Genomic DNA, 10,552 nt, shown 5'->3' on the forward strand with positions numbered 1-10,552 from the left:
TGTCTGGGCACCATTTTGGACAAAGAAAGAATTTTAGGTGACACTTTTTCACACATGAAGAGACAAAATTTGTGAGGCAAAATTCCTCCCATAGAATGTGCTGAGTCTGAGCAGGGAAGGGGGGACAAGAAAGAGGGATTCTGTTGTTGCTATGGGGAGTTAGAACACAGGATCCTTATATCTGTGTCCAGGAATGTAGTTGAGTCAGGCAGAGTGGACACTGTGGCATGATTTGAGGGTTGTGGGAAAAGTCATTCATCATCTACTGGCTACAGGAAAACATGATGTTGATATGAAGGCAGCCAACCTCTGAAATGACAACTGTTCTTTATCAGCCTTGGAAAGGGCATGGTCAAACAGAGGCACTGCTCAAGTGCCTCTCCTTCCAACCTATAATCATCAAGAATTGTCCTAGGAAGAGATCTTACCTCTCCAGTTGGGATCTTTGGTTGGCTTCCTTATCTTAATTCTCCCCTTTTTAGGATTTCCTCTGACAGTCCTTTTTGCTCTCATTCCCTTAGTTGTCTCTAGAGCTTGAGTCTGACTCTTATCTTTTACTCTCATGGAAGGGAGGGTGCATACTGGCTGTTCTCATGAGATCTGACAGAGATAGACTTGTCCAGGGACTTAAATCACTCAAACCCTGCATCATTCAGCAAAAGTCTAGGAAACTATTTCCTGCTTATTTCCTTATATTCTTTTGATACTTGGGTTTTCAAAGTAGTTCTGTTTAAAGAAAATTAATAGCCTGAATTTTAAATTTGTTTAGTTCCTGCAATATTTTCTGTCATGGCTTTCCATAGGAATGGTGACTTTAACATGTCCCTTTCTGTCCATGGTACATTTCATCCTCTCATCCATCCTATCTTTATGGAGAAGAGCCACTGAACTTTCAAAGTGTAGCTCAAGCAACTTTTCCTCCATCTTCTGGGAAATCTGATCACTTCCCCTTTTGTGGGCTCACAGTAATCCTGACTTTGTTCTGTAATCACATGTATCATACTTCATGGTACTTATTCACTTGTATGTCTGCTGTTACTATTAATCCATAAAGTCCCGAAGATTAAGTGAGTCCATATATTAATCATTTTCATATTCCTAGTGTCTAGCAGAATGTATATAGTAGACAGTAAAGTCTTATTGTCTGAACCTAGAAAGCACCATTTGATAGATAACACTCAGGAGACCAAGGATGCAGACCTGTTGAGGAACAGAAGGCAGGGAAAAGTGGAAAAAGGAGGTGCACTGGGGAGAAGCATTTGGTTTGGTCTTTTCTGAGAATGCTGGCATGATCTGGCATTGGTAGTAACTCTGAGATTCCTGAGAGAGGCAGGCTGGTGGGGATCCTGATAGAGCCTGAACGGGAGAAAGAGAGATCAAGGCCAGAGCTGTAAATATGAAAATCCTTTTCCATAAGAGGTGTTTGAAGCCATAGGTGTGGATGAGATTGCCCAGGTAGAGAGGATAGAGTGAGAAGAGATGAGGAACCAGGAATCTAAAGCCATGTGCTTGCAGGTTTGTCAGAGGAAGAGAGCAAGGAGTAAAGCTGGTGGTAACTATGCTACAAAAGGGAAAGATAGTCATGTTTCTGAAAGAATGGATGGTCAATGATGTTGGTGATCCAATGAGAACCAGAGAAGTACTTAGTAAAACAATGAATACTCTTTCTTGGGGGCACCGGGATGGCTGAGTTGGTGAAGCCTGAAGCCCTTCTATCCAGGTCATGATCTCAGTGTCCTGGAATCAAGCCCCATATCGGGCTCCCTGCTCAAAGCTCCTTGCAATGAGCTTGCTTCTCCCTCTCTTTCTGCCCCTCTCCAGCTTGCTTTCTCTTCCTCTCTCTCAAATAAGTAAATAAAATCTTTTTAAAAAATGAATAAATAACAGGTCAAGTAAGAAAAAGAGTACCTCGAATTCAATGTATCCAAATCTGAAATCATTATTTTCCCCAATAGAGTTGATCTGTGCTGAAAGGTCCTCAAGAGCAGTGATGAACTAGAAAGACTAAGGGGCTAGCATGTAGTCATACCCATGGCTATGATCAATTATAGAGAAAGAATATCAATCATAAGTAGCAAAGGAACTTTTCCTTTGCTTCACATGGCGTGAAGTCTAGGGGAAACCAGGTGCCAGCTTCAAGAGTCCTCTCCCAGTGGATGCACACAAGATGCACTTAATGTCTCCCAGCAATGAGTTATGACAACACATGTGGAATGTTGCCATCCAGGGAAGCTCATTAGAACTTTAATGCCCAGGGTTTTATTGGGAGCTGATCACAATGTACTCTGTGTCTGGCATATACTCCAATTCCAGACTCCAAGAAGGAAGGCAGATGTTCGGCATAAACCAATTGTTATTAAAACAGTTTGGGCACAGTGAGTCACTCTTATCAGTTAATGGCAGGAATCTGCCTGAAATCAAGTTCCCAGATGACAGCCAAGGGCCAGCCTTGTAAACAGGCCTTCCAAAGGGCAGCATTCAGGCCTGCTATGTTAACTCTTCTCTGTACAGAGTTTTTATCTAGAATTCCTTGTTGTAGTGAATGAAATTATCATTAATTCTACCAAGCAAGTCAGAAACCTAAGTAAGCATCATCCTTTGCCACGATCTGCTTTTAGCTGACTGGGTGGTTTTGAATTTATGAGGAATAATGAAACAAAGCTAGAACACACATGCCCATATACATAGGCAGACCTACATTTGAAGGCTTCAAAGAGCTACCAAGGCAATGAGCATTTCTAGGACTAAGATATAGAAAAAATGAAAAATGAAGAGAGGTGTGGGTGCATTGCCCACAAGGCAAATGCAAAATCGGAAAAAAAAAGTGGCATCTGAGAGGTTAACATTCTGAGCAAAGTTTTTGGTAATGTCACAAGGCTGGACGATGAACAACTATAGTGTAGGACCTTCTTAGAAGTAGTCAATTACTCCAGATTTTTTTGTTGTTATGCTAATGGCTGCACCCTCAGAATAAAGCTGGACTGGAAACATTGCACAAGCTGCAAAGATTAAAAACCAACTTCCAACCAGCTTAATCCCCAAACAGAGATGATCTGTTAGAGGAAAAATTAAATCTACTCTGGAGGTGAAAACCTTGTCCAAAGCCTTGAATGTCTACATAATTTTTCATACACAACATTGGCACTCAATTAAAAAAAATTCTCCAGATAAACAAAAAGGTAAGATCTGACCAAAAACAAGAGAAAAATGGAGTTCTTGTACAGGAACATTAAATACATAGATGTGTTCATATGTTCATTAGGTATATATATAACATGTTCAAAAAATGTAATTGCAAGATGAAGAATTTCCCCAGATAATTCAGAACTATGAAAAAGAGGCAGTGGAATCATATAATGGAAAAATAAAAATAAATGAAATTCATCTCAATCAATGGGCATAATATTATACTGAAGTACTGTAGAAAGAATTGTTGAGCCAGAAATAAGTCTGTGAAACACATCCAGACTGAAGTATGTAAAGACAAAAGACCAGACAGAAAGAAAAGAAAGTAAGGGATGCACGGAACATAATGAAAAGATGTAATTATAGCTCCAAAAAGAGTGGAGAGAGAAGCAATAGCCAGAAGCAATATTTGAAGAAATAATGGCCAATAATTTCACAAAATTTTCAAAAACTGTTGAACAACATCAATCCTCAAAATCATGCCTGTGGGCCCCAAGAGGAAAAATATAAGGAAAGCTATGCCTTGGACACATCGCGGTAATTCCCACAGACCAAAGATAAAAGGAAATCTTAAAAGTGTTGGAGGTGTTGAAAAGACAGGTCTTTGAAACAGCAAGAACGACGACTGACTTCTTATGGGAAATCATGAGAATCATGATGCAATTGAACGATTTCCTCAAAATGATGAAAGAAAATAGCTATGAGCCTGAAATTCTTTACTCATCACAATATTCTTCAAAAATGAAGGTGAAATAAAAACACTTTTAGAGAAGCAAAAATTAAGATGACTTGCCAGGAGTACATCTGATCTGAAGGAGGCAAAACAGGGAGTTTTTATTCAAGAGGAAAGTGATCCTGGATGGAGACATGGAATTCTGACAGGAAGACCAACATAAATCGGAATGGGTATTGACAAAAATCAACAAAAATAATGTATTGAGATGTTTAACATACATGCTAATTACAAACATGAGAAGAACAGCATAAATCTTGGGAGGTAAGTAAGTAAGTGGAGTGGAAGTGTACCAAGGTCCTTGATTGTGAATCCACAAGCTGAGTGGGAAATTCGATCCTCCACAATGCATGACCTTGTTTTCTTGGTCTCCCATCCTGTATGTCTCTTGAATCTGTGTCCTCTTCTCCGTTCTTTCACCCACCCCAGTCCTGGCAGCCACGTTTCCTGAAAGACTGCAGCCATGTCCACCAGCTTCCTGCTTCCCCTGGGCACCTCACAGTGTTCTTCACCCTGCAGCTGGACCAATCCTGCAGAATTGCTTCTCTCAGTCCAGCCCCTGCTCTTCCTTCATCCCCCTAGAGGTGGTCACCCCTGCAGAGTCCCCTGACCCGAGGACAGGAGAAGAAATATAGAGGCCAACCATCCTCCTCCTTTGCTGAGTCACCACAAGGTTGCACCTTGCTGGTGCCCTTGTGATCACAGCCCAGGTCGGCAACTTGGCCACAGGGCAGTTTGCTTTCCCTCTCTCCACTTCTAGCAGGCCTTCTGTGGGTCTTGCTCCTCCACCTGTGCCCTGTGACTTGCCATTTTTCTGGAATACCTCATGGTTTCTGGTGTAACAAGAGTCCTTTCTTCTTTGCAATTATTATGTTAATGGGTTTAGTCTTTTCCACATGTAGAAACTGGGTCAGATGGTGTGCTGGCTGTAAGGCATGTCACCTCTGGGAGGGAAGGGAAACTTCTGCAGAAGCTACCTCTTCCCGCAGGGTGGGAAAGGTGGCATAAATATTGCCTCCCCCCTTTGGCGTGGGTGGTGGGCCACTCACCGACAGAGCAAGTCCCCCTGGTTGCACCCTCATGTGTGTGTTCAAGTACAACTGGTGGTCTGAGTCTTCTGCCCAGAGGAAAGCATGGCAGGATGGGGTTTACTCTTCCTACCCATAGGGGAAGTTGCCCTTAGCTTATTGTGCTGCAGCTCAGTCTTGTGAGACCAGTTGTCTTCAACTGGGTGGGGGTCAGAAAACTAGAGTTCAGATTAGAAAATCCCTATTGGCCTCACCATTAGGCTCTAGCTTTGGCTAGAGAACCCAGTCCTCTCTGCCAGTTGCTGGGGACTTCTCAGCCATTCATGAAGACCAGACCCTGGGCCCTATTAGGCTGACTGTCCTATGAGTGTGTTCTTTATTGACCAGAACTTTCTGAAGGCAAGGAGTGTGTTCATACGGGCCCTTGCATACCAGCGTCACCACCAAGGTGATGCCAACAGAGTGATAACTGTTTATATGAATATCTCCACAGTTTTCTCTCATTCCTGGGCTTCCAGGTTTGAAGCCATGTGTTTAGGAAAACAGAATATTGAGGATTGAGTACTGAGAGACCAATCCTCAGGAAACTGAGTCAGAAAACACAGGGGTAGTTCCCAGAAGTAGGGAGAAAAGGTTAGTGACTGTCTTTGGGCCTCAGCAGCTCTCTGTGCAATGAGAGAGGCTGAACTAGGTCAGCAGCACCTGCATCAGACTCTTTTTTGGAGGAACATGTTTAGTTTAAAAAGTCTACTTAATATTGCAGTACATTTTTAATTTAGGAGAAAACTGTTCCTTGCTTCCGTTATACACTCTATAGAATATAAAGCTCTAAAATCTATTGGCTGCTGTGGATATACAGTCAAAAGACTCTTTCAAGACAGAGATGGGGTAGAGCAAGGAGACATGTTGGGATCTTTTGAAGATGTGCACTTTTTTCTTATTAAAAGGTGATACGGTTTTAAAATAGGTCAAAGAGAAAGATGGTCCAACTGCTATCCAACTGCTAAGATTCCTTCTGTTCTAAAGTTGTGGGTTCTTTTAAATGAAATTAAATTAAATAATTTAATTTGGAAAGAACAATTCACATGAGATCTACCGTCTTAACAAATCTTTCAGTGTACATTATAGATGACTGTGGGTACAGTGTCACATGGCCAATCTCTAGAGCTCTTCATCTTGCTTGACTGAAGCTTTATGACCACCGATTAGCAACTCTCCACCACCTGCTCCTGGCAGCCACCATTCTGCACTTTATTCTATGGGCTCGACTATTTCAGATACCTCATGTAAGTGGCATCACGCATTATTGTCTTTCTATGATTGGTTCTTCTCATGTAGTATAACATCCTCAATTTTTGTCCATATTGCGTATTGCAGAATTCCTTTCTTTTAAATGGCTGAATAGTATTCCATTGTATGTATAAACAGAGTTTCTTTACTTTTTAGGCAAGGCATTGGAAGGGGCACAGGGAGAGGGAGAGAGAGAATCTTGATCTTGGGATCAAGGGCTTGATCTTGGGACACTGAGATCATGACCTGAGCCGAAATCAAAAGATGCTTAACTAACTGAGCCACTCAGGTATCCCTGTATATACAGAGTTTCTTTATCCATTCATCTGTCGATGGACATTGAGGTTGTTTCCATATCTTAGCTATTGTGGATAATGCTGCAGTGAACATGGGAGTGCAGGTATCTCTTTGACATTTTTTTTAAAACATAAGGTATAATTGACATATAACATTATATCAATTTCAGGTGTACAACATAATAATTCAATATTTGTATGCTGTGAAATCCTCACACAATAAGTCTAGCTAACATTTACCGCCACACGTAGTTATTTTGTTTTGAAGAGAACTTTTAAGATTTACTCTCTTAGCAACATTCAAATGTACAGCACAGTATTGTTAACTATAGTCACTATGCCGTACATCATATCCTTAGGACTTATTTATTTTATAACTAGAAGTTTGTACCTTTTTGATTCCCTTCATCTATTTGGCCCATCCTCCAACCTCCTCCCCTGTGGCAACCACCAGTCTGTTCCTTGTATCTGTGATCTTTGTTGTTTTATTTTCTATTCCACATGTAAATGAGATCATATTGTATTTACCTCTCTCTTTCTGACTTATTTCACTTAGTGTAATGCCCTCAGGGTCCATTCATGTTGTCATGAGTGGCACGATTTCATTCTTTGTTATGGCTGAACAGTATCCCATTGTATATATATATATACCACATCTTCTTTATCCATTCACCCATCAATGGACACTTAAGTTGTTTCCATATCTTGGCTTCTCTGAATAATGCAGTAGTGAACATAGGGGTGCATATATCTTTTCAAATTAGCATTTTTGTTGTTTTTGGATAAATATCCAGAAGTGGAATTGCTGGATCATAGGATATTTTAAATTTTTGAAGAACCTGCATACTGTTTTCCACAGTGGCTACACCAGTTTGCATTCCAACAGTGCACGAGGGTTCTCTTTCATCCCACATCCTTGCCAACACTTTATTTCTTGTCTTTTTGGTAATGGCCTTTCTGACAGGTGTGAGGTGAGATCTCACTGTGGTTTTGATTTACATTTCCTTGATGATGAGTGATGTTGAGCATCTTTCCATGTACCTGTTGGGCATCTGCATGTTTTCTTTAAAACTAGGTCTATTTTGATCTTCTGCCCATTTTTAATTGGATTGTTTGACTTTTTTTGCCATTGAGTTTGAGTTCCTCTATGTTTTGGATATTAAGCCCATATCAGACAGATGGTTTGCAGATATTTTTTCCCCATTTAGAAGGTTGTCTTTGAGATCTTGATTTCAGTTCCTCCAGGTAAATGTCCAGTGGTGGACTTGCTGGATCATTTGGGAGTCCTATTTTTTATTTTTTGAGTTCCCCTGATACTATTTTCCATAACAACTGCACTATTTTGCATTCTAGTGGATTCCTTATAAACCTCCTTAACCGTTGAACAGGAATATGTGACAAAACATATGCAAAGGCCTCTGTAGTCAGACACTTTGAAGGTGTTCTGCCAGAGTTACTGCCCTCTCTCCCTGACTGATTTTCTACAGATGAGGCCCACAGAGCAAGTTATCCAGAAACAGAAGGTTCTAGCTCTCTGCTTAGATCCAACGTTGATTTTTAATAGCAGCAAAGTGGGGTCTCAAAGCACAAACCTCTACTCATTTAGCTGGAAATGGATGCAGCAAATATAAGTGAGAAATAAGATGAAAAATGGACTCATTTTTAAAAACTTAACATTGCTTGTTTTTAGCAAGTAAAATGGACTTGAAGGAGCCCTATTTGCTCCTAATGGATTTGCCAGTCCCTCCCGCTATTCAGATGTATGGGCCTGCTGGCCTTTGTCATCTGTTAGTCATTTTTCAGAACCTAGTGAGACACCACGGGGGACTTGCCTCTGGCAGGCAGTTCTGCCCTGATTTCCACCATTTGTCCATGTGCCATTTTATGCCATTGGAGGCCCGCACATCACATCATCACAGAGCTTGAGTCTTTCCATTACACTTAAGCGTGTGTTAGCTCTGCGGTGAGGACCCCTCACACCCAGCTGCCCTGGAATGTGGCCCACTAAGTATTTTGTAGCCATGCTTCAGGCTGTGTAGGGGCCAAGGAAGGAGTGGAGATAAGCATGGTCTCCCTGTGCAAACCAACTCCTTCTTCCTCATCATGGGAGAGAAAGAAAAAATTCCTGCATGAGAGGATAAGATGTGCAAGGGTAGAACTGTTGCTGTGGCTCATACACCCTTTCTGCTCCATCCAGGGCTCCACATGTTCCTGAGAACAAGAATACTCCACTGCCGTGTCGGGGCTCTCATCTTCTTTCCTAGCTGCCGGCTTGGTCGCGGGTGTGTTGAACAAGGTTATGTCCTGACAAAACTTGGAAACAAGTGCTTTTTCTTCACCACTGCCAACCCAAACATTTCTTCCAACGCTCAGTGATGGTAGCACAACACGCCATTGGACAAATACTTACTTAGCAGCTACTATGTGCCTGGCATTGTTCCAAATCATTGATTGACATCAGTGATCCAATGGACAAAAGTATGCCCCAGAAATGCTTCTGTTCTGACAGTGACACACTCACAAATGCAGGCAATTCAAAAGTTCAAGTGACCAGCGTGAAGTGAATGGGTGGCATGGGCTAGAGGAAGCATCCAGGAGTGGCAGGGGTGGTGGCCTGCTGGACAGTGAAAGTACACCCAAGGGGACACTGATTTTTGGCTAACACAAGGGAATGTCAGCCTATGCATTTCATTTCAAGAAAAGTCTGGAAATCTGGATTTTTAACAGCAAAAATCTCTTGCTTTTAAAATGTTGATAAGTAGCTCAGAAGTTTTAAAGAACATCATTCAATCCTCAGATCCAAAAGAAGACAAATGGCAAAAATTAAAAACTGTTTTTCCCAGATTCTGCTCATTGCTGTCAGTTTGTGACCTCAGTGCTATGGTTTAAGCAATAAACATGGGCTTTTTAATGTCAGGTTACTAATAGATAAAGGAACATCTTTTTTTTAATTTTTAAAAAATATTTTATTTATTTATTCATGAGAGATACACACAGAGAGGCAGAGACGCAGGCAGAGGTTGAAGCTAGCTCCCCACGGGGATCCAGATGCTAGACTTGATCCCAGGACCCCAGGATCACACCCTGAGCCGAAGGCAGAGCTCAACCACTGAGCCACCCGGGTGTCCCAGGAACATGTTTCTTGAGAGGCGGCTGCCTGCTCAGACCTCGTTCTGCTGTAGGCAGAAGCAGCACTGAGTAGCGCTGGTCTGCTGCCCCTCCGCGTCTCCCCCCATTTGCACCACAGCGGGCCTGAGGGGGGGGGCGTTGAGAGGACCGGTGACCCGGCATGACCCCGGGCTCCTCCGGGGGCGACATTGGCTCCAGGACTGCCCGTAGTCCTGGCCAAACCGTCTTTCCTGCAGCCTGAGACCCCTGTTCGAGTTGTCCTCCTCCCCTGACCTCCCCCCACCCAGCAGCCCTGCCCTGCGGTGTCAGGCCTCCCGCTGCCTCCTCCCGCGCTCCCCACCGCACCCCCATCCTCGGCAGCCCCAAGCGAACCCAGGCAGCAGGAGCTCTGGTTGCAAGGGAGCTTTCTTCCTAGCCTGGGTTCCGTAGCTTGTTATTTCCTATTCGTTTTCCTATCGGGCTTGTCATTTGTGCCCTCGGAGTTTCCAAGGCGTCCGGAGCCTGGGGAGATGGTGCGGGGCAAGCAGAGGGGCGCTGGGAAGGAGAGGGGGAGGGCAGACCCGCCAGCCTCCCGGGGTGGGGGGCTGGGCGAAGAGGGCGGGGAGGCCAGACCTGGACCCCGGGGGCCGATGACCGGTGGTGCCTCTACTCGCAGAGGGCAGCGAAGCCTTTTCCCCAATACCCAGCCTTGGCACCGGATTCCTCAATGGTTCAACGGAGTGTTTGCTTCTGTAGTCAAAGGGTAGTTAGATCATGGTTTCTCCTTTATGTGTTTCTTCTTTGGATTCCTTTCCTGCCTTTCCTGCCCCCTCCGCCCCCCGGGCCACTTCCTTCACTTAAAACTAAATACACACACATACACACACACACACACACTCCTGGATTAGGTC

General features: G+C 43.3%; 1 long non-coding RNA gene across 1 annotated transcript; it reads left to right on the forward strand.

Annotated features, from left to right (window-relative positions):
• Positions 1-225: 225 nt before the first annotated feature.
• LOC112662824 (uncharacterized) lies at positions 226-9,726 on the forward strand. Its single transcript, XR_003138867.3, has 3 exons — positions 226-4,183; positions 6,064-6,233; positions 8,731-9,726. It is a non-coding gene; the product is annotated as an uncharacterized LOC112662824 (long non-coding RNA).
• The last annotated feature ends 826 nt before the right edge of the window (positions 9,727-10,552 follow it).

The sequence above is a fragment of the Canis lupus genome, chromosome 34, assembly GCF_003254725.2.
Source record: "Canis lupus dingo isolate Sandy chromosome 34, ASM325472v2, whole genome shotgun sequence".
In the NCBI taxonomy this organism is placed as follows: Eukaryota; Metazoa; Chordata; class Mammalia; order Carnivora; family Canidae; genus Canis; species Canis lupus.